The sequence below is a fragment of the Chionomys nivalis genome, chromosome 23 (genome assembly GCF_950005125.1).
Source record: "Chionomys nivalis chromosome 23, mChiNiv1.1, whole genome shotgun sequence".
Lineage (NCBI taxonomy): Eukaryota > Metazoa > Chordata > Mammalia > Rodentia > Cricetidae > Chionomys > Chionomys nivalis.
In genome coordinates this window covers 33,670,998-33,696,985 of record NC_080108.1, presented here as the reverse complement: position 1 = coordinate 33,696,985, position 25,988 = coordinate 33,670,998, and the positions used below count along the sequence as shown (strand labels likewise).

The following is a 25,988-nucleotide window of genomic DNA, read 5'->3' as shown; positions in this document are numbered from 1 at the left end:
TTGTTAACATATACATATACATTCTTTTTCCTAGAACTTTTGAAAAACATTTGCCTAGTATAACTTCTGGCATTTTTAAGATGAGTTAAATGATAATTAGTAAGCAACCTATTATAGCCTTCAACTTATGTCAAATAATTTAGTATTTTCTATATGTTTCTGTATGGTTCTATAGAAATTTTTAGATTAAATTCATCATTAAGAATAAGGGATCACTTATATGGGCATCTGGTTTCCCACTGTACCCAATCTCTACATTAATTGCAAATATTGCATTTATAATAATATTAATACATCTTCTCTAGTAATTTGGTTCTTTTTAAACATTCTTTTGATGTTACTAATCATATGAAAATGGTTTTCTGCATAACTATCCATATTTTACAATTACTACTAGTTGTTCTTAAACATTTTCTCTTTTCATCCTATGATGTAGACACATGAACTCATCATCCTGCTGAGGATGATCTCAGACTCAGGATCTAAGGATTTCCTTCTTTGCCTTCTCCTGAGAAGCTTTTGATGAAGACACAGAGCACACAAATTACACGGTATTGTAATTTAAGGGGCTTTCTGCCTTTTTATTATTGATTTCTTGTCTGTAAAACTCAATTAAATTATTACATTTCTGTGCATTAGCATATTTCCTGACCATATTTTTAATCCATACATTTTATGCATGTCTTATTATTTCTGTAGAAAGTACACTATGTTATTTCCACCTAGAAATAGTTAATATTTCTTGCTATAGAAACACCTAGTGCTCATTTTCTCCACTAATTTCCTGGGGATAATGGTCAGCAAATGTTTAGTGAAGTGGCATCCACTTGTATCTTTTACAGTTTAACTTTTGGGAAAGTACTAAAATTTTTAAGATTCTATGTTTTTGCTTTCATTTAAACTCTTGAAATTTCAGAGATGTGGTAGAAGATGACTGGAGGTTCACATAGAATATACAGTCATCTAATACTGATAACACAAATTAACATGCTAAATGGACAAACTAGAGCCCAGAAGGACTCAACTCTGCACAAAGCACTGTATGCTACTGAGGAAATGTGGGAAAGGGAGATGTCATTCTTAGAAAAGGGCACTCAAGTTTGTTATATATTACCAAATTGCCTGCTTTGAAAACATACATGCAGGTATTGTTAAGAGAGTTATCAGGTTATATTTAAGAACAAATCTGTATATGTATACATATATGCATCCAGCAAGAATTATAAAATATAATGTTGTAAATATGAAGGAGAATGTATAGTGGTATATGGGAGGGTTTGAAAGAGAAAGGAGAAGGGAGAAATGTAATTAAATTATACTCTCAAAAATAAATAGAAATGAAATAACCTATTTCAAACACACACACAGACACAGACACACATGCTGAAGACATATGCACACCCATTTGTGCACAAACACATGAATGTCCCCTACAGGCACACACAAAAAGAGAACACAGGGTTCTCAAAATTAGCGCAGAATAGTGTTACTAGGAATATGGGAAGATTTTTCACTTTGGGTATTGAAAGTGGCTTTTTACAAATAAAAATATTTCTATAATCATGTTGAATAAATATTTTTAAGAAATATACACCAGGGAAACAGTAGTAGAGTTTATATATATACATATATTCTTTATATGGTTCACATTCACACCAAACTGCATTTTCATACACACACACATACACACACACACAGCACAAAGAAGAGAATTGTCAAAGTTCACCTGGATAATGATAGTAGGGAGAGGGGATTTTAAATTTTGTAATAGAGGATGGATTTTTAACAAACACAATATTTTCGCCTTTGATTTGTATGAGTTGTTTTAAATAAATGAAGGCACCAGAAAAACCATAGTAGAGTTTATTCTCTGGATGTTACCTACATGAAAATAGGCTTGCCTTCTCCATCTGAAAAATACTATGCCTACATGCACACACACACACACACACACACACACACACACAGAGAGAGAGAGAGAGAGAGAGAGAGAGAGAGAGCATGTGTGCATGAGAGAGATAGTTCAAAATACATATCTAATTTGACATTTTGTTTTTCTAATACACCTCTTAAATTATTTCTTTACCATCATGGCTGTTTAGGATATTCCATTCTTACTGGGTATATTGGCTAACTGGGGCTTGACAGCAACATTTATGTCTTTAGTGCAAGCATCTAATGGTATGACATTCTAATATTCATGAAGTTTTAATACAGGGTGATGGCTCATGCATCTAATCAAAAACACTTGGGGTAACTGACACAGGTATAGTGTAAAGTATCAACACCAATCAGAATGAACCAGATCAAAATGGATGATTTATGGTCAATAACCAATTTCTAGGTTCAAACAGCCTGATATATTCATCTTCCAAGTGCCACCAGCTGGTTTTGTCTGTTGTCAAATGGAGTTAGAGCCCAGGTTAAATGACATTTTATCCTGACTCTTCCCTTTCAATTTTCCTGCTTCTGCTGCAACAGATAGGGATATCAAAGAGAAACCATATAGCCGTTTTGATGGAAAACTCCCAAGCTACAACAGCCTTTTGAATTCTATACCTTGGTTTGAGTTCTCCCTCTCACTCCATTGAATATGTCAAATCTGTTCTGTTTTTGTTCTATGTTTTTGTCAATCACAGGACACCAGAGCTGATATAAGTCCTTACACACAGGGTTTTTTTCAAAAAATGAGTATTTGATGGGATCATATATTTGTGACAAAAATATTATCATTAGAAAATAGTAGCAGTAGTTTGTCCATAACTGTGACCAGTTTACTGGAATCCTCACTTTATTTGACATCAAATTATACCAAAAATCAGGCTGTGTTTTTCAACTTGAGATGACCTAAATAATAAGTGAATAAATGGACCTTGGATGTATTCATTCTGCCACCATGGTCTTTGATTATATAATGGAACTTAGTGCGTTCTCTCTGTTTTGAATCCATTTTCTATTAATTAAAGCATTTGCATTGGAGAGGATGTTTCCTGGACTAGTGGTGTTTCATTCACTTACATCACCAAATAATCTCATGAACTTAAATGTTTAAAAAGACTTCTTAAAATTAACTATTTATAAACATAGAAATGATTATTGTGGTATTTGGGTCTGATCAGTGGAAATTCTGGCTGTCATGGCAGAGAAAATCTTGTGCTACAGGTGCCCCCAGTCATTGCCATTGCTCAGTTGCCAGAGGCCAGCTTCAACAAAATACATTTCTTCCAGAGTGGAGGGCATGGGATTTTGGAAATATAGTAAAGAATCAAAAGCCATGAATGAAAATAATAAAATGCAGAAACATATAGGATAGTATCAGGAGGGAATTTCTCATGAGCACTGAAAATTTGCCCATGTTTTATTTTCAAACAGCTTAATATACCCCTGATTTCAAAAGGTAGAAGAGCAAAAGTACTACATTAATGTACAAATTGAAAGTCATGAGGTACATTCATCACTCATGCCTTTGACTCATGCCCTAGAACTCTGTAGACAAACCACTCCTTGGGTGGAACCAAAAGTTATTTTTATAAAGGGAACTGAACTTAGTTGGATTCTTGGACTTTTGATTTAGGTAGAAACCAACTACTTCTCTATTTCAAGAGCACGAGATCTGGCAACAAGCCACACCTGTTGATGACAGTGTTGAGAGAGCAGAACTTTGATTCACATACAGATGGGACCTTTGCTTGAATTAGAATCACAATAATCTTGAATAAACTAAAAACAATTCCCAAACTCTCTGACTTATGGCCACTTCAGGCCTCCACACTGGGTTGAACATTTTCTTGATGTGTGCACTTGAATTCCATCTGTAACCCTTGTAATAACAGTTATTTACAAAGTATAATTTAAAAACAATTTTCTTTTAATTTTATGGATGCCATTTCCTGGATGAATGGAAATTTCTTCCTCTCTCACTAGGGAAAGATAAATAGCAGGAAAGTATATCAAGGTGTAATTATTTGTATATTTTTGAAAATTGTTTAACTTTTGAAATTATAGTATTAATGTAATGATTTCAGCCACATAAGGCTGATATTTCCAGGTTCTAGGGGTCATGTATGTTCAGACAAACCCTTAGGCAGAAGTGCCTACTGCCCCCACCCCGGGGATGTTAAAGGGCCCCGTGTGATCCACATATGATTCAGCTAAGCCCTTGCGTGCATGCATGGATTCATCATCCACATATGACTCAACTAAGCCCTTGTATGCAAACATAGATTTCATCACTACATTTAACTCAGCTAAGCCCTTGTATACATGCATGGATTTCATCACCCACATTTGACTCAGCTAAGCCCTTGTACGCATGCATGAGCCCTGTCATCTGTGTATGGCGTAGCTATGTCAACCCCCTGTGTACATGTGCTAGGCAGCTTTTAAAAGCTGGATGTTCCATTTTCCTCTCTCTCTCTGTGCACACTGATTTTCAAGGCCTCCTCTAATAATCTCCTAAGTGAGTTTGTTCCATGTTCCATGTTTTCTTCTCACTTGTGCCAGGTAATTTCATTGGTGCTGTGACTCGGGCCTATTGACCACTTTCATAAAACAATTCCAATATATTACCCAGTCTTATAATCTCACTTTTCATGATATCTATATGATCCTATCTAATAGCCTACTTCCTGAAGAGTGCAGGTGAGTTCGGGAGCAGGCCAGACTACATACAGATGAGATTTACCAAACACATGCAACATAATACCCAGCAACAGAGGTGATAGCAGGAACCTCACTGGGACTATAGCACTTTAGGTGGGATTTTGGCTAGGGCCTGGTTTTTGACTTGCCTCCTGGAAGGTCTCTGCAAAGCTGCCCTCGATCATGTAAATTATAATAAGATCTCAGAGGTCATTCAAGATATGAAGGAAAGTCATTCTGCATTTTTTGAATGCCTCATTAAAGCCCTGTTACAATATACTAACTTAGATCCAGAAATATGAAAGGCAGATACAATACTCATTTTTTTTTTCTTATTGCTACCTTGACATTAAGGATAAACTTAGATGCTTGGAGAAAGGCCCTTTGTCCCCACAGACAGAAGTCTTAGAGTTGGCTCTTAAGGTGTACCATGTGAGAACTGACAAAGCCCACAATCACTGTCATGTAATAGTCATGGCCCTCATACCAGCCAAAGTGACAGACTGCTTGATCTGTGCTGTCCATGCTGCTCCCTTGCCCCCAGGTTTGAGAACCACCAGGCCTGTGTTCAAATGTGGTAGAACTGGTCACTGGGCCTGAGCATGCCCTAATCCTCATCTTGGTCCCTCAAGACCTTGTCCAAGATGCCATAGGGAAGGATATTAGACAGTCGATTGTCCTCATGCACATAGTGGAATGGAGACATCAAACCCAGAAAATTCCTAAGTTGACCTTCTAGGTCTGGCCGTGGATGAGTGAGGCTGCCTGCACTCCTTTGATCCAACCACAACTTTCATTGTAACCAAGAGCCATGGGTAAACATCATGGTATCAGGATGGCCCATTACCTTTCTCTTGGACACCAGATCTACATACTCGGTACTGAGGGAATTCTGGAGGTCTACCTCTCCTTCTAGTTTCCCTTTTGTTGGAGTTGGGGGACAGTCTTATCTATCTCAGCAGACCCCATCACTTAACTGTGTTTTGGGGGGTATTTATTTCATTCATTCATTTTAATCATGCCAAACTATCTGGTACCTCTTATGGGAAGAGATTTTTAGCAAAAGTAGGAGCTTCCATTTTGCTTGCTTCTCCCGTTCACCTTATCCCAGACTCACCAACAGCTCCCCTCCTACCCTTTCTAGTCTCCCAACATCACAGCTTCAGTGTATCTTTTCCTTTACCAGCCTCTCAGGTGAACCCCTAAGTCAGGAACACCCCAAACCCCTCTGTTGCTAAACACCATTCACCCATTGTTATGTAATTACAATATCCTTCCAAGTACATTACCCAAGCTCAGTACTCCTTCTCTCTCCAGAACCTTTGGGGACTTAAGCCTCTTATCACTGACCTTTTAATAAAAAAACTACTTTGTACCACCTCTTCTCTTTTTAACACTCTAAAAACATTCTGACAGAACCTATTGCCTGGTTAAAGACTTTGGGTCATTAACTCTGCAGTGGTCCCTCTTTATCCAGTAGTGCCTAAGCCTTACACTCTTCTTTTAACTATTTTTTCCAGAAACCTTCCACTTCTCAGTTCTAGATCTCAAGGATGTTTTTTTCTCTATTTGTCTCAACTCTCAACCTCAAAATATCTTTGCTTTCACCTAGACTGACACTGACACTCACCTCTCCACACAGTTCACCTGGACCATACTCCCCCAGGGATTCTGGGACAGACCACATTTATTTGGTCAGGCTTTAGCTTCTGATCTACTCTCACTGTCTCTCCCTAAGTCAAAACTCATTCAGTATGTAGATGATATTTTACTCTGTAGTTCATCATTAGAGATCAGGAAGCTGATACCTCTGCACTTTTAAATTTCCTGTTCAAAATGGACTACAGTATCTTACATTCTAAGGCCCAACTATTCACCTTTCAGGTCATTTATTTGGGATTAACTATTACCCCAACCCAAAAAGCTATTAACCTAGACAGAAAAAAGCTAATTCAGTTCCTTACAATTCCTTTCACAAAAGAAGAGGTTTTATTGTTCCTAGGAATAGCTGGCTTCCTGCTTTTCTGGATCCCCTTTTTTCTCTCCTTGCCAACCCACATATGAGGCAGCTCTCAGTTTTCTGCATGAGCCCCTTCTCCATCCTGTTACTATATCCTTCCAGAGACTCCAGCAAGCCCTTATCTTGGCCCTAGCTCTTTATCTCCCAGATTTAACTCATCCTTTCTCCTTCTATGTAACAGAAAAGGAAGGGTATGCCCATGGAGTAGGACATCAGCTGGGACCTTCCTTTGCATCTGTAGCATACCTGTAAAAGAAGGTGGACTTCACTACTCAGGGCTGGGCACCCTGTATACATGCTTTAGCAGCTGTTGAGCTTTTGATTCATGAGTCAAAGAAACTAACCTTTGGGTCAACCACCACTGTCTTCTCCCACCACAATATGTCCAATCTCTTAACTTACAAAGGCTTACAAACCTTACCTTCTTCCTGAGTTCTTTGCCTCCAAGTGGCACTAGTAGAAGATGCCAAAATCACTTTCCAATGCGGCCCACCCCTTAGTACCTCAAATCTTTTACCTCAATCTAACATTTCATTCCTTCATGAAACCTTAGAGGATCTACTGCCCACCCCCACATATACAGGAGGTCAAACAGTCCCAGGCCACTTATACCTGGTACACAGTTGGCAGCTCCTATTTATGTGAAAAAAAAAAACAAAACAAAACAGGATATGCCATAGTGTCAAATACTGGGGTAGTAGGCTGAGTTAATTGCCCTTACCCATGCCTTCCAGTTAGCAAAGGGACAATCTTTAAATGTTTACACAGACTTTACATATACCTTTCATATCCTCCTGTACCACACAGCTATCTGGAAGGAGCATGAACTTCTTACAACAAAAGAAGAATCCATAACCGTTCATATAGTACAGTTCACTTTCTGTCAGACACCCCCTGACACCCAGCAAATTCTGTCCTACCTACATCAGCTCTTTCATCCTAATAGATAAGCACTGCTTCAGTTTGTCAAGGCTTACCTCCAACTCACCCCTGAGGACTTAGAGTTCTTAAAACTATCACTGCCTCTTGTAAAATCTGTCAAAAGTCAGATCCCAAGATCAAATATCATAGCTTCCCTTTTCCCACCCATTAGGCCAGCGGCTCCCTTCCAGGAACTGACTGGCAGCTTGATTTTACTCATATGCCCACAGTCAGAAGAGATAAATATCTCCTGGTTTTGGTAGGTACCATGTCTGGGTTTATTGAAGAATTTTTCAGCACTAACAAGAGGGCCCATACAGTTTCTGATGTTCTTATCCAAGAAATTATTTCCCAGTTTGGAATACCAACCTCTTTTCAGTTGAATAATGACCCAGAGCTAGTTTACTTCTCAGATTTCTCAAAGTTTTCTAAGGCTCTTAACATTCCCTGGTATTTTCATATCCCATAACACCCTCAGTCTTCAGGGAAGGTAGAATGAAATAACCATTCCTCAAAAGAATTCTTGTGAAGATGTCACAGGAGCTTCACCTCAACTGGGTAAACCTTTTGCCTCTGGCCCTTCTTAGGCTTACAGCTCCCCCTCAAAGCCCCCTTTTCATCTTGCCCTTTGAATTCATGTATGGGCAGCCAGTGTTAACCCCCAGCCTCTCATCTAAAACCTCTCTCCTTCCTGATCATCTTATTCCACTGTTATCCCATCTTCACTCCTTATTATGGGATTTTACTGACTACTCATTACCATGTGCTAATTCATGCCCACCACCAATTAAAATAGGGGATTGGGTAATATTCTCTCCCCCAGACCAACACCCCCCACGCTTTTCCCCTAAATAGTAGGACCCCTTTAAAGTAATTCTTATAACTCCCACAGCTGCCAAGATCAAGGAATTTCCTCATTGGATCCACCTGTCCCACCTTATACCTTTTACTCTTCCAGCTCAAGATACTCCCTTGTATACATACAGAGTAACTCAAAGAGGGCCCTGCTCCATCAAGTTCCAGAAAACACCAAGTTTAGCCACTCTTCCTCCATTTCCAGAAAAATAAAAGTTTCATCACTGTACTCAACTCTCTTGTGCAAAAACTCATATACTCTCTCTCTTTCTCCTATCTGCTTTACCAACTTTCTTATATATACAATGTCATGCTTAAATTTCCAGTTAACTATTTAGCTGTTATTTCAGGGACCATCACTAAACAAAGAGCCAGAGGTACAAGGACTGTCAAAAGTCCAGGTGGTTAGAAACAATAACGAGTTGTGGGACATTCCCAGCCCCAAACTCCAAAAACTCACAAATAAGACTTTAACATAACAGGTTTATCACTGACTGCAACAGTGTCTCCTGGATGTTAAGGTAATACCATGATAATAAAGGAGAACAAGAGCCTTAAGATTTGCTTCAGGTAAAACATTGAGGGGTCCAATAATTCCCCTTTCCAATAATTCCCCCTTCTTTTCCTCCCGTCTCCTCACTGTCTTCCATAAGCTTTTAACGTGTCTAAAATTTATTCTTCTTCAACCATTTTTTCATAACCTCCAGGGAGCCAACTGGACTTACTTAAATGGACCAGATTCACCGAGAATAAGTATCACTTCATTCTTCCCTTATCATTCCTGGTCTTGGGAATGCCTGGGAAATTCCCTCTATTACCTCCCCCCCCAAACCCCTTTATCTTCCATCTTGTGACTCTCCTCCATTAATCACCCGGATCTAAAATATTTTCCAGACATAATTTTCTGCTTTTCAAACATCTTTTGAGGTCCAAGCTGCCAGCCAGCCAGCCAGCCAGTTCCACAGATCCCAGAAAAAACAGAAAAGTAATCAGCCTCCCCAGAATGTGTTCAAGCATCTCAACTTTCTGATGCCCAAAATATCAACAGGAAGCAGTCATGAGAAATGATGATCCATCCCCCCCCCCCTTAAAGACTACAAACTTCCCAAATTTTATAATAAACAAAAGGGTGAAATGTAATGATTTCAGCCACATAGGCTGATACTTCAGGGTTCTAGGGGTCATCAGGTGCAGGCAAGCCCCCAGACAAGAGTGTGTCTGGGGAGATTAAAGGGCCCTGTATGATGCACATATTACTCAGCTGAGCCATTGCATGCATGCGTGGATTACATCACTCATGTATGACTCAGCTAAGCCCATATGTGCATGTGTGATCCCCACCATCTGCATAGCATGTAGCCACACCAACCCCCTATGCATATGTGCTACACAGCTTTTAAACAGGACAGGACATGCCATTGTTCTCTCTCTTTCTGCACACTGACTTCCTCATGCTTGTACATGCTCCCTCTAATAAACTCTTAAATGGGTTTGTTGCATGTCCTGAGTTTTCTTCTTATTCACTCCAGGTAACTTCAATTATTATATAATTTAACCTGATGCATCCTTCCTATAAATTCTCCCACACATTCCTTCTTCCTCTCATTCAAATTCATATCCTTTTAAAATATTCTTTGATGGTTCATGTACATAACTGTATCGATGTAGATACATATTTCTTAATAACAAAAGATACCATGTTTGTGTGTCTACTGTTATTTTTATTTTCAGTGTTGACCATTAAGTATTCATAACCATTTTTGTGTATGCCTCCCTTGTTAAAATGAAATTTCTTTTTGTTCAAGTCTTCTGAAAGATTTGTCTTTTGAGTATTGCTATTGATACTTACTTGTCTAAATTTCTTGTGAAACTCTAGAGGGCACCAGTGAACCTCAAATTTTCATAAGTATATTCTTCAGTTAATTGTTTGATACCAGGCCTCTTCTTATTCATTCCTCATGAAGTATTTATTTGTCCAGCATCCCTTGCTAGGGAACACAACTAGAGGAGCACATCAAGTTCGACCTATCAAAGAGAGAGGGCATGGAGGACGTTTATCTGTCTTTCAATAAAATCTATGGCTGCACACCTAGAAAAGTATTGCTTTTACAAATGCCTTAGAGAATAATTTTAAGACATATGATATTTGTGTATTTTTAAAATTAGACTTTTATGTCATACGATCTGCTTCTTTGTTTAAGTGTATTAAAATTGAAACTATAATATAATTTCATTATTTCCCCTTTCCTATCTTCTTTCAAAATACTCCCATATAATGCTCATTGTTCACATTTAGATTTATAACCTTTTTTCATTGATTATTTGTACACACAAACACACACACACATATTCCTAAATAAATAAATACAAAAATCAACTATATGTGTTATGTAAGTGAAAACTCAAATTTTACTGTGTTATCCAATTATGACAGAACATTTTAGAATTTCTTTTACCTAGTATATCTTTTGGCAATTTATAAGATGAGTAAAATTATTGGTAGTAAACGACATTTTGAGCCCTTAATTTAACTCAGATATATTGCGTTTAAAAGAGTGTATGTGTTTCATCATGTCTGAAAGCAGGAAGTGTGAGTGGCATGATCTCGTTCTTATTTTTTTTTTTTTTTTTTTTTTTTTTTTTGGTTTTTCGAGACAGGGTTTCTCTGTGGTTTTGGAGCCTGTCCTGGAACTAGCTCTTATAGACCAGGCTGGTCTCGAAATCACAGAGATTCACCTGCCTCTGCCTCCCGAGTGCTGGGATTAAAGGCGTGCGCCACCACCGCCCGGCTCTCGTTCTTATTTTTAGGACAGTTTCATCAGTACTTGATTTCTTGTGGTTTTATACAAATTTTAGAAAAATGTTGATCATTACAAGAAAGAATGGGACATATGGAGGTCTGTATGCCTACTGTATGTAATCTCTATATTGCCTGTGAATATTGCAGTCATAAAACTATTGAAACTACTTGTCTAGGAATTTAGACCTTTCTAAACCTTATGTAGATCTTACTGATCATATAAAAATGATTTTCTTTTTCTTTTTTCTTTTTTTTTTAGTTTTTTTGAGGCAGGCTTTTTCTGTATCTTTGGAGTTTTAGAACTAGGTTTTGTATACCAGGGTGGCCTCAAACTAACAGAAATCCATCTGTCTCTGCCTCCTGTGTGCTGGGATTAGAGGCATGTGCCATCATCACCCAGCTATGAAAATGACTTTCTGTTTAAGCATACATGTTTTACAATTTTACAATATTTACTCCTAAACATTTTCCTGTTTATGTTATGATTCTGATGTAGGGTCTCACAAGATTGCTCATGAAAATTTCAGACTCAGGCATGGATGAAGTGCTTCTCCCTAACTTCTGAGAATTTCATTGAAGACACACTCACCACACCTAGCTGGTAATACTGATAGTCTTGGTTTTTTTCTTTCCTATCCAATTACTAATTTCTTGCATGTAACATTCCATTAAATTTTTATGTTTTCGTGTAGTAGTAGGTTTGCTGGATATATTTATGAATCCAAATACTTTGAATATGTCTTACTATTTCTGTAGATATTATATCCTATTCATTTAAATTAGGCATAGTTTATGTTTCTTGTGATAGAAACAACTGCTGTTCATTTTTCCAGTAATTTTCCCAAAGACAATGTTCAGTAAATATTCTGTGAAGTGGCATTCACTTGTAACTTTTTCTTTCTAACACTTGAGGATGTGCTGAACCTTTGAGGATTGTAGAAATTACCACCACTTATATTTGTAAAATTCAAGTTCAATGCACGACCTTTGAATATTTTCTTTTTCTTGGATTTATCTTTCTTAATAAATAGAAAGTTTTCATACATTTATATGAGTTTTAGTCATTTTCATCCCAGTTCTCCTGTCCTATTGTACTTCTTCACTTTAGCCTCTTAACTCACTCTGTTTTATACTTCCCTTTTGTATTTAAAATACAATAATTTCATAAAAAACTTGTTTATTTGCATAATTTCCATATCATTTTCTCTCAAACTTTTACTGTGTAGTCCTCACCCCACTCTCAAATTTATTACCTCCTAATTCATTATTTTTATTATTTGTTACACACACAAATCTATTTACACACACATACACACTAGTGTATAAATATAATCTGTTGATTTCTAGCTCTAAATTTTTGTAGACATAACAACCAAAATGCTAATGATGTTACATATTATAACGTTTTATGGAAGTTGTGATAATGGCCTCTAAGTTACATGTACTCAACAACCCAGTAATGTTTGTTATTTGCAATATTCAATGTGCTTTACCTCTTTTTAAGGAAGACTTGAGCTCAATCAGGTAGATATTCGTTATTGATAAGATACATGAGCCAGTATTGCACCTTTAGTCAAATCTAGCCTTGCTGGTCATTGTCATTCAAAACTTTCATAACTAAATTATTTTCTTTCTTGACAGCTTTCCTAACACTTTCTGGTCTCTGATAGCTAATCCTCAGGCCCAGGGTTTTATGTAGTTCCTGTTCATATTTTTATAGTTCCATAACAAAATATATTGTTTCATCAATAGGGACTTAACTTCCACTTCTTTGAAGTAATCTTTTGTTAGTGGTGACCTTGGTTGCTTCCAAGGAAGTACGTATTAGATAATTTTGAGAGAATGTAAAATTTGATTCCTTGACATTTTGACCATTCTTAGTGTTTATACTTGTTTTGTGTATTTACCTTTTGAATCTTCATAGAACCACTTTGCAGAAATGACAAGTCATAATATTCTGTTTGTACCTCTCATATTTATCTTTCAAATCTAGAGATGTGGAATATTTTATATTTTCTGATCCAATAAGATGCTTAAAAATACTTGATTCTCTTGATTGACCTATCTTTTTCTTTAGGTATGTCAAGACCTCTTTTGGATTTTGGATTTTTACTTTGTTTTTGTCTATTATTATATGGTAGTTGCTGCTTTATTTAGTATCACTTTATTATTATTATTTATGATTCATAAGAGACATCATACTGGGAAAGTGCACTGGCAGAGTGAAGTGTTTTAAGAGATAGATGGTGATGTACACATGGAACTTGTATTCACACTGTCTTTTCTGAGTCTGGGTCTTCTCCCAACACCTTAACTCATTGGCAATTATTGTTCCAGCAAGTCCTGTATTACTGTCACCAGGCCTGTTTTAGTATATAATTCATCTTACAAAATACGTAGTTTTGTTTATTTTAATATTTTTCACACATTTCTGCCTCCATATTACCAATTATTTTATTATTTTATTCTTTAGCAACAGAGCAGACCTGGGAAATTCCTGCTACCAAGAAACCATGTGTAATGCTCTTATTTTATTCCAGAATTACTTCCCAAGCTATCTCAGACTTTATGTGGATGCAGTTGTTCACATGTTGGGTGCCATTTTTAAGGAAGCCCATTCCTCCCCAGTCCTGCCCAGATCACTGAAGAAGCAGGATGTGATCTGTCCTGCTGAAAAAAGGTACCAGGTCATGTGGCTATCATAGATAAGAATAATGGGTTAATATAAGCTATGAGAGCTAATAAGAAGCCTAAGCTAATGGGCCAATCAGTTTTATAACTTACTTAGATTCTCTGTGTGATTTTCTTTGGGGCCAAACACTGTGGGACCAGGTAGGAGAACAGAAACCCCAACAAGCAGGCCCTTGTGTTACAAAGATTTGCATTTAGTATTCCATCAATCAATTTCAAAGAACCAATGAGAAGATATCATTGAAGCATCTTGCTTCAGGGAATGGCAAACATTGTCACATTATGCCAGCAATTATGTTATACCTGAACCAGTGGCTCAGGCTATATGAAATGTCAGAGATCAATTCCCACAAGTTTATACTATTCTTTATATGGATAATGTCTTGCTTGCCCTTAAAATGAAGGAGTTTTGCTTGAGAGATATGGACAATTTCAGTAGAGTCTTACACAAGTAGAGTTAGTTATTGACCCAAAGAAAATACAAAAACAACCACCATTCCAGTATTTATGTCATATGCTATATCCTAAAAATATTAAGCCTCAGGTATTGGCAATGAGGAAGGATAGTTTATATACTCTGAATGATTTTCAGAAATTGATGGGAAATATTCAGTGGCTAAGAGCTTATTTAAATTCTCCATGGAGACCTTATGCCACTAAATAAAATTTTTAAGGGAATCAGTGACCCAGATTCCACCAGACACCTCACATATGCTGCTACACCTATACCTGAAAAGGTGGAAAATGCAATAGAGAAAGAGGAGATTGAACCTCATACTGGTAAGGTGAGTTCTGTGTCCCAAGACATAGTGTGGCTAAAGGGTCAAACACTCAGTCAGCATTCTTGGGCAGGCTCCTAAGTAAACAGGATTCGTTGTGGTCTGGAAGTTTGTAGAACAGGTTCACCAAGAAGCTGTGACTCACAAGCCATCATATGATCTTCCTTCCTTCCTCAGACTGAATCATAACATTAGAGGGTCAGGAAGCAGGCTCAGCAATCTCACTCTGACCCTTCTGTGGTGTCAGGAAGTCCATGGCTTCTTTTCATTCTTGTTCACATACACATACACACTTGTCCTAGAACTTTTGAGAAACATTTTGCCTAGTATGACTTTTGGCATTTTTAAGATGAGTTAAATGATAATTAGTAAGTGACATATTAGAGCCTTCAACTTATGTCAAATACTTTTGTATTATGTATTTGTCTGGTTTTGTAGAATTTTTAGGTTTAGTTATTCATTAAGATAAATGGATGACACATATTGACACCTGGAATTGCACTGTACCCAGTCTCCACATTACTTATGAATATTTCATTTGTAATAATAATGCATCTTCTCTAGTAGTTTGGTGCTTTTTAAACATTCTTTTAACATTACTAATCATATGAAAATTATTTTCTGCTTAAGTATACATATTTAAAATTATTTACTAGTTGTTCTGAACATTTTCTCCTTTCCTTCCATAATGTAGAAACATGAACTCATCATCCTGCTGAAGATGATCTCAGACTCAGGCACTAAGGTGGTCCTTCTCTGCCTTTTCCAGAGAAGCTTTTGATAAAGACACAGATCACACGCCTAGCTGATGGTATTGTAATTTGAGAGGCTTTCTGCCTTTTATTTTTCATTATTCATTGTTTGTTTATAAAAAACTAATTTTTTTATTTTAGTGTTTAGTAATATTTCCTGAATATATTTTTATGCATATCTTATTATTTCTGTAGAAATCACACTATGTTATTTCCACCTAGAAGTAGTTAATTTTTCTTGCTGTAGAACCACCTACTATTCATTTTCTCCACTAAATTTCCTGAGGATAATGGTCAGCAAATGTTCAGAGAAGTGTCATCTACTTGTATCTTTTACTTTTACTTTCTAACTTTTGGGAAAGAACTGAAACTTTTAAGGTTCTAGGTATTAGTTTTTATGTAAACTCATGAAATTTCAGAGATGTGGTAGAAGGTGACTGGAGGTTTACATAGAATAGACAATCATCTGAATGATGATAACACAGATGAACATGCCAAATGGACAAAAGGAAGTCCAGAAGGATTCAAATCTATACAAAGCACTGCATGCTGCTGAGAGAATCTGGGAAAGGGATATGTCAATCTTAGGGAAGAGCACACAATTTTGTTATCTTGTACCAAAAGGCCTGGTTTGAAAACATATGTGGAATATTGTTAATAGAGTTATCATGTTATATTTAAAAATAAATATGTATTTGTGTAGTATATGCATCCAGCAACAATTATTAAAGGATGAGGTCACAAATATGAAGGAGAATGTACAGTGATGTATGGGGGGTTTGAAATAGCAAAGAGAAGGGAGAAATGTTGGAATTAAATTATAATCTCAAAAATAATAAGAAATGAAATAACTTACTACATATACACACAAACATGTACACATACACACACATGTTTGGGCAAAAGTACATGAACGCCTCACCACACACAGACCCACCAAATAGGAAGACAGAGTTGTCAAAATTAGTACAGAATAGTGTCACTAGGAATAGGGGAATATTATTCACTTAGGCTATGGAAGGTGATTTTTTTATAAATATATAATATTTATGTTTTTATATTGAGCAAAATATTTTTAATAAATGAAGGCACCCGAGAAACAGTAGTAGAGTTTGTCTTCTCTATGTTACCTACATGCACACATGGGTTCACATCTCACACCAAAACTGTATGTTTATACACACACGGGCACAGACTCATATAGCACAATACATGTATGCATGTGCATATACACAAAGAAGAGAGTTGTCAAAGTTAGTATAGATAGTGATTATAGGCATGGGGCAATTTTAGATTATGTTATGGAGAATGGATTTTTACAAACACCCAGTATTTTATCCTTTTTTTTTTTTTTTTTTTTTTTTTTTTTTGGTTTTTGGAGACAGGGAGACAGGGTTTCTCTGTAGCTTTGGTGCCTGTCCTGGAACTAGCTCTTGTAGACCAGGCTGGCCTCGAACTCCCAGAGATCTGCCTGCCTCTGCCTCCCGAGTGCTGGGATTAAAGGCGTGCACCACCACCGCCCAGCCCCAGTATTTTTTCAATTGAATAAGTTATTTTTAAGAAATGAAGGCACACACTTCCAATTATAAATTCACACTCTTTTATATTCCAGATCTATTTCTCACTAGTTGATATTTCAGACATTTATGTAAACACACATGTATCTATATATATTTATATCTATACTACACATAAGCTATTCTGTCCACATAATTTTGCTTGTATCTTTCTTTTCAGGGCTGTTTGTTTAGACTTATAATCTTCATTTTTCATCTTACATCTATCAATCACCACCTGTGTTCACCTGTCACTTCAGTGAGGTAAGTCATGTTATTTAATGAAGTTAAATTACTTTGTGTTGCTCCTTGAAATCGTGAATCATTTTCAATTATATTTCTTACAAATCATCCTGTGGCTATGTAATCCTATTAAGTTGTTCTCCACCTTTCTAATGCAGCAACACTTTAATACAGTTCCTTATGTTGCGGTGGCCCCCAGTCATAAAACTTTGTGTTGCCACTGCATACTAATACTATAGTGATTGTAATGTCAATATCTGTTTTTCCCTGTAGTCTTAGGTGACCCTTGTGGATGAGTGTTTTGCCCCCAAAAGTGTTGAAATGGAAAGATTGAGCACCATGGTCCTATGTAAACTTTATTTTCTTTGGGTTTCCTTTCTTATGGAATAGTTTAAGAGAGTAAGATTTCAGGTTCAGAATAATTGTCAAGTGACACACATTAGGAACAACTAAACAAAACACAAACAACAATGAACATATTTCATCACTTACAGATCTCAGAGAAGGAAACTCACATGCCTTAAATGAATAGAATGGCAGATTGATAACACACCAGGGAACGTTTAAGTTATAATTAGATGTTGATACTCATATAGCTGATAATTAGGAATATAGGTGTAGAAGAGGAGGTAAGCAGAGTGGGATTACATCCTTTTTATCATGCATATACATTTTTGAAAAAATTCTACTTCCCTCTCATCTCAGAATGAGACTGTGTCTGAGGGCTGTTTTCTCCTGTATTATATTCCTCTCTAGGGTTGGGATTAAATCCATGCACCATTACCACTCAGTTTCTATGGGAAACTAGTGTGGCAAATAGTATTGTGGGGAAACCATGAAAATGAGGGAAGGAATCTCTCACATACTCTGATTTAAATGGAAGTGAAGACACACATGTTGATTTACTATATGTTCTCCATTTTACCATCTCAGATAATCACATAAATGATTTTACAAGTCCCATTTATGTATATAGGTCTGTATATAAATATGAAAAACCTGTTATAGGAAGAGATCTTTAAGTTATGTTGTTGAGGAATTATTTTTTTCATCATTAGATAAAATTGAAGTACTAACAATTATTTCATATATTGAAAATATGTTCAATATAATTAAATATGTCATGACTTGTGATTATTCTGCACATTTATTTCCAGTTAGTTCATTCTCTCCTAACAAAATGTCAGAAATATGTCATGGTTCCATTCCTTAGAACTAACTCTGCATCTTAGCAGAAGGTTAGAAGTAGAGTAATTGTAATCCTTTGATTCTGCTCAGTTGGCCTCTATACTTTGCCCACATGTATTAGAATATATTTTCTTATACTTTTTCTTAGAGCTGCTACCACTGTAATGAAATTCCATCACCAAAAACAAATTGAGAAAGAAAGGCTTTATTTTATATGTACATAACAGTTCATCATTGGACGATATCATGGCAGAAACCAAAAAAGAAGGCAAAATCATGTAGGTAGTGACTGATGAATAGTCTATAGTGTTTACTGACTAGCTCTCATGGTTTTCCCTAGCCTGCACTTTTACGGAAATTAAGGCCACCAGTCGATAGATGACACCACCAACAATGGAGTGGGCTCTCCCTATAAATCATTAATTTAAAAAAAATGCCTACAATGCTTATCTTCAGGCAGATCTTATAGAGGCATTTTTAAAATTGAAGTTCCAAACTCTACAGTGACTACAGTATGTGTCAAGTTGAGAATAACATGGTTAGCACACACAGAGATAGTTTCTGGGACAGGGACATCAGCTATGTCACACAGTGCCAAGTTTCAGCTACTCTTATTGATTGCTTTATGCCTTTAAACACCACACCATCTGAGTAACTCTTATGTTACCAAATTTTGATATTAATACAGGGTATAACCTTGACTGTTACTTCTCAGGAAACACCTACTAGAATACTTAATTAACCTTAATCATGTTGATTTTTTCTTCATTACAACTCACTCTTCAGCCCGAACTGACCAGCATTCATTGTCTGAACAAATAACAGGTTTTACTATAGTTGTTCTGATTCTGTCTCTTTCCCATTTTTCTTTTTTTATTGTTTATTTATTTATTAAAGATTTCTGCCTTCTCCCCGCCACCACCTCCCATTTCCCTCCCCCTCCCCCATCAAGTCCCCCTCCCTCATCATCCCTAAGAGTAATCCGGGTTCCCTGCCCTGTGGGAAGTCCAAGGACCACCCACCTCCATCCAGGTCTAGTAAGGTGAGCATCCAAACTGCCTAGGCTCCCACAAAGCCAGTACGTGCAGTAGGATCAAAAACCCATTGCCATTGTTCTTGAGTTCTCAGTAGTCCTCATTGTCCATTATGTTCAGCAAGTCCGGTTTTATCCCATTCTTTTTCAGACCCAGGCCAACTGGCCTTGGTGAGTTCCTGATAGAACATCCCCATTGTCTCAGTGTGTGAGTGTACCCCTCGCGGTCCTGAGTTCCTTGCTCCCATTTTTCTTTTATTGAAAATTAATTGCTCTTCTATAATATCTTCTATTAGAGTTTCCTATACCTCTATTCCTCATATATATCTTCTAGAATATATACCATATACCATAATTTCTAACCCTGTGCATTGCCAATACAAATAAATGAAGATAAATTTACAAATGTGGGTTTCAGGATAGCTTTCAATCCCTCTTCTTATGTACCATATACATAATTACATCACACTGTGCATTGCTAATGTAAAAGATATGAAGAAGAGTCTTCAGTTGTGGGTTTCAGAAAAACCAAGGAATATACCCTGGGAATTATTAAAGACTATGTTGAGGAGTGGTGTGATAATCAGAGAGAAAACAGGAAAGAATATATGGGACATGTTCCTATAGAAAAGTTTAGTCATTGCCAGGCAGTGGTGGCAATGCCTTTAATCCCAGCACTTGAGAAGTAGAGGCAGGCAGATCTCTGTGAGTTCAAGGCCAGCCTGGTCTACAAGAGGTAGTTCCAGGACAAGGCTCCAAAGCTACAAAGAAACCCTGTCTTGAAAAACCAATAAAAAAGATAAAGAAATGTTTAGTCATCATACATACATATTAAGGACCATGTGCACACACAGACTCGGGATTACTAATTTAATATCCATAACTATGTTGCATCTTCAACATATTTATATATCCCATTATGTTAGTCATATATCCCCTTATGTTCTAGAGCTTTGAAGAAGATTAATAACTGTTCTGGCCCACATTCCTCACTTCTGAGTCCAGGGCAACACACATGTGGGTGAATGGAAGCCATGTTCCAATCTGTTTTTAGCTTCTGTGGGCAAACTCCAAAGTAGTTTTGAACTTTTCAGATGTACCAAAAAGAAAGCAATGCCAAGCTTTCTCTGAGTTCCAATATGGCAAAGGCAAAAAGTTTCAGTGTAGAGTGCTTGAGTTGTTTAGGAGGAAATGAATAGTTTCTGTGTACAAAACCTTCTATAAATGTTGGATCCCCTGATGGGGTTAATTCTTTATCCGTAATCACAGGACACTTCATAGCTTGTCCTTGTTCTTCCATAGAGATTTCAAGTAAAGTCATGTTTATGCCTCAAAGCTTTATTGCCACAGTTCTTGGGTATAGTTCAGAACAAATACCTTCATCTGCTTTTGGGCTCTAAAAGGACTGAGATGTGTTATCTCAGAAATGAAAAATGATACAGCATGATCAGTGTCTGTTTATCTGTATCTGGCAGATGGCAGGTATAAATCTGTGGGTATCACTTTCATATGTTTTTCCCTCTTCACTCTAAGTACCTTCTCATCAAATGCTTCTCTAGACTATGTACTTACCCATATGAATATTTTTAAACCCCAGGCTTTATACATAGGAACAACACAGGCACTCAGCCAGCTTAAGTAAAAAGTAGCTTACAATGGTATAAAGGAAGCATTTTCAGAACTCTCCCTAGAAACAACACAGGAGCTAATTAGTTTGAAGATCCAACTCTCTTGTAAGGTCTGGATAACCTAAAGTTGTCAAATGCTAGGACTCGAGTCAGACTGCTTTATTCGTAACCCATGTTCTGATTCTCATTATAGGTTCTTGATTTCTATTATCATGAAGTATGTGTATCATCTAGTTTCACTGATATACTATTTATGATACTATTTTTCCACTTTAGCCACCCTCTCAGCCTATGCCTGGCCTGGTCTAAACATCTCAGATGTCTCCTGAAGTAATATATATAAATATGCAGACTTTGCTATTAAATACCACCATGCCATAGATCTTTCTCTCCTTCTGATCTTTGGGAGTAGGGGCAGATAGTTTTCTTTCATTTTATTATTCACTGATCTAAGAGCTTTATGCCTGTCCTTGATGAAAATCCACCCATTTTCTGTACAAGTACTACTTGTTCAAACCTTGAATCCTTAGATTCATGATTGTGTAATTAAATGTAATAGGAAATGTGGATACTAGTTGGAAATCTGTGGTGAAAATCGGTGGAATAGTAAAAAAAAATCTATGGCCTGAATACAGGCCTGAACAAATTTCTGAACATTGACTGACAATTTTAATGAACTAGATTTGTTATTTGACCCTGTACTCAGTGCCAAACAGGTGTGAAGTTCACATAGTCATAAGTTGTCTCTTGGAAATAACTAGAATCTTCTCATTATGGTACCATAACATAAATCTAATTGCCACCCAATATAAACCTTTGCCACTGTGACCATTCCATGCTGTTGACTATGCTTTGTAATGATCAGATAATTCTAAATTGTAGGCCCATGGGTCTACCCCTGCTCCCAGGTTTCATCTTGAGGACAGTATCTGTTCAGCCAGCTAAAATATCCTGTTTGTTCCTGTGCTCCCTCTGCCCCACCTGGTGATGAGCTACAAGGCATTGTTGACTCCACCTTGGGCATGGTAATTTCCCACCTTCCTGGGGGATCTTCCATTGTGCAGTAGCTAGGTATTTAAGGTTTTCCCTAACTTTGAATAAATGGCCTTCAGCCAATCTCTTTTTGAATGACCCAGGTCTCTTGTGTGTTCTTTTAATCTCCAGGCTCTTGCCTGGCTCACATATGGTACAGTGGTACACAACTGTACCAAGAGAGTAACAGTTGGAGACCCCAGCAAGATCAGGAGTTACAGTTGGAGGACCATCAGCAAGACTGAGAAGGAGGGGACCCCTGAGAGATCACCCTTGGATGCTCACCAGCAGGTAAGAATTGATTGGTGAAGGTGAATTTAAAATGGGTGCTAGTAATTCTGTTCCAATCTTAACGGGTCGATTAACAGACCAGTTGTTAGCTCTGTTAGAGAAATAAGGCACCGGTATTAAAATTGAGACAGCACAAGAGATCATTAAGACATTTTTAGAGTATAGTCCCTGGTTTCTTCATGCAGGGGGCTTTAATATTTCTGATAGGGAACAGGTAAAGGCTGACCTTAAAAAAGTATTGAAAGAGCGAGGGACAGAAGAATTTCCCATAGCAATATTTTCACATGGCGCTTAGTCAGAGATGCTCTTCTCAGTGATGATGTAAAAGTAAAAGAGCAGTTAGAGATTTTGAACAAAACCTTTGAGGAGATTCAGGATGTAGAATCTGTGAGTTCTATTAAGAGCTTTGAGGAGGGGAAAGTTGAGAATTCTAAGATGGATAGGGGAGGGGAAGAAAAAAATTTATAAAAAGAGATTGCACTGATAAAAAAGTTAGAAAAGGAAGAAGGAGCAAACAGAGATATCTTCATGAGACCTCCACCACAAAATCAGTTACTTACCACTTCAAATCCTTTTGCTGCTGCTTCCGCCCCTATTGACTTAGAGGCAGAAATCCAAGAGATCCAAAATAGACTAAATAATCTAAGTAGAGAAAGGCAAATTTATTCTGCTGTGGAAGTTATTGATCCATAAGGACAGAGGATCAGGCAGCATAACTCTCTGACTTTTAAGAACATTAAGCAACTAAAAGCAGTTACAGTCTATGGAACTCATGCCCCCTTCATTGTGGCTTTAATGGAATCTTCTGTGGAACTCAACTTTACACCAGTGACTGGATGCAGCTTTTCAGGGCTTGTCTTTGGGGGGAGATTATTTGTTATGGAGAGGCAAAATGCAGGTGCAGGAAAATTGCAAAAATACCGCACTGTGTAATGCCACTGCAGGTCTCACCCAGCATAACCTTGACATGTTAACTGGTGTAGGAAAGTATACTTGTTTAGCAGCACAGATTGCTTATGACCCTGCTGTTTATGCTCAGATAGCTTGGAAAGCTTTACCTAACAAAGGAGCAGGGGAACAGCTGTCTAAGGTTTTTCAAGGATCTTAAAAATCTTATTCTGAGTTTTTTAACTGCCTGTTACAGCTGGGAATGTGGACTCAGCTATGTTAGTCATAAAGCAGTTGGCCTATAAAAATGCTAACAAATACTGTCAAAAGGCCATATGCCCCCATAGAAATAGGAGTTTAAATGACTTTATCCAGTTATGCAAGGACATTGATGGCACTCATGTGATTGGTCAAGTAATTGTTTCTGCCCTTAGGGAGGGTCAAGGTGTAGCTAGATCAAGGAATTGTTTTCAATGTGGAAGGTCAGCACACATCAGAAGGAATTGCCCTGCAGGTAAAGAGGTAGTTAATCAACCCAGGGGAAATCCAGGTGTTTTTTCTCCCAAATCAAAAGGGGACCCAGTGGGCTAATGACTGTCACTCTAAACCTGACATTCAAGGAAATCTCATCCCTGTGTCAGGAAATGGGAGGAGGGGCCTGCCCCAAGCCCCCAAAACACAAGTGTATAGGGCCATGAGTAGACCGCTGTTCCCATCGGATTCATTCCTCAGAGAAATGCCTCACTGTCTATGACCTTGTGCGAGGCACCCCAGGAAGTGCAGAACTAGACCTCCAGACCTCTGTCCAGGCAGTATTGACCCTACAAATGGGTATGCAGACCTTGGGGACTAGAGTATATGAACCTATTCCAGAAGGTTCAATAGATATAGTCTTGGGTAAAAGTAGTTTTGCACTTAAAGAAATTAAAATTTTACCAGGAATCATAGACTGTGATTATACTGGAGAAATTAAAATTATGATTGAAGCTGGTATAGGAATCCTTGTCATCCCTCAAGGAGCTAGAATAGCTTAACTAGTGCTTTTGCCCATGTTTTGCTCTACTAATCCATTCTTTAAACAAGAGTGAGGGGACAAGGGGTTTGGCTCCACAGGATTCCCTGGAGCTTTTAGAGTTTCTAGTTTAGAGAGCCACCCCACACTTACATTAACAATCAATGAGAAAAAGTTCCAAGGCCTTTCAGATACTTGACTGATAGTTCTGTGATTGCTAAAACCACTGACCTGCAGCCTGGCCTCTACAGCCAGCCTCCATGGAATTACAGGGGGTAGGAATGACCAGTTCTCCCAAGTGCAGTACCCAATATTTAGATTGGAATGATGAAGAAGGCCATAATGACATTTTTAAACCATTTGTCCTCCGTGGAATACCTTCCTCTCAATTTGTGGGGAAGAGATGTTTTGTAAGCTATGGGAGCAATTCTGACCACTGAACCTGTGAAGTGCATGTTAACAAACCAGGGCTTTGTCCCTGGTCAGGGGTTGGGAAAAAATCTGTAGGGAGATACCCAGATTTTAGCAGACAAGAAAATAATACAACAGTTACCTCGACAGTGTGCAGGGTTAGGAGATTTTTCTTAGGAGCTATTGCAGAGCAGCCATAAAGCATTCCCCAAAACTGAAAAACTGAAAAACCTGTATGGATAGAGTAATGGCTCCTAAGTAAGGAAAAATTACAGGCTGCTTATACCCTGGTCCAGGAACAGCTAGAGGCAGGACACATAGTGACATCCACTTTGCCTGGAATACTCCTTTGTTATTAAGAAAAAGTCTGATAAATGGAGACTGCTGCAAGATCTTAGAGCAGTAAATAATTGTATGGAAATTATGGGGACAGCTCAACCTGGGTTGCCTCAGCCTGTGGTTATTCCTGCAGGATACCATCTTTTAGTTAATGACCTGTACAACTGTTTTACACCATTCCTTTGCATCCAAAAGACTCTGATAAATTTGCTTTCAGTGTACCATCTATAAATTTTGAAGAACAGTATAGATGCTACTAATGGGTAACATTACCCCAGGGTATGGCCAATAGTCCTGTCATCTGCCAAATATTTGTGGCCCAGTTTATTGCCCCGATAAGGCATAGATATTCTCAACTGTATATCATTCATTATATGGATGATAACTGATTAGCTGGACAGGACCAATATATAGTTCTTGAGGCTTTTGTTGACTTACAAGAATGCCTAGCACATGCTGGGTTGATGATTGCCTCTGAAAAGGCACAACAGTTTCCATATCAATACTTGGTGCATCAGCTGCTGCAGACAGGAGTAAAACCACAGAAAGTTACTCTTCACTTGGATAAACTACAAACTTTGAATGATCTTCAAAAATTGCTTGGAGACCTCAATTGGGTCTGGCCCAGTCTGGGAATTCCTACTGGAGTTTTAAAACCACTTTTTGACATTATGCAGGGGAATCTAGATTCAACCTCCTTCCATAATTTGACACCTCAGGCAAGGCAATGTATATTACTTTAATTGAATAAAAGCTTGCCTCTGCTCATGTTCATTATATTGACTATAGCCAGCCACTGCTGTTGATAATTTTTTCCTCTCAGCATAGTCCTACTGGAGATTTTTGGGAGCAAGGACCCATCATATGGGTACATGAACATGTGTCACCTGTAAAAATTGTTATCTCAT

The 25,988-nt window shown here is 37.6% G+C and overlaps 1 long non-coding RNA gene across 2 annotated transcripts in view; it reads left to right on the top strand.

The window, feature by feature from the left end:
* Positions 1 to 25,988, top strand: part of LOC130865383 (uncharacterized) — a 44,956-nt gene that overhangs the window by 10,003 nt on the left and 8,965 nt on the right. For both annotated transcript variants that reach the window (XR_009056121.1, XR_009056120.1), the window contains exons 5-10: positions 437 to 551; positions 11,734 to 11,838; positions 13,778 to 13,917; positions 15,402 to 15,518; positions 17,197 to 17,279; positions 22,272 to 22,430. This is a non-coding gene — a long non-coding RNA (uncharacterized LOC130865383). The remainder of the gene's footprint in view (positions 1 to 436; positions 552 to 11,733; positions 11,839 to 13,777; positions 13,918 to 15,401; positions 15,519 to 17,196; positions 17,280 to 22,271; positions 22,431 to 25,988) is intronic.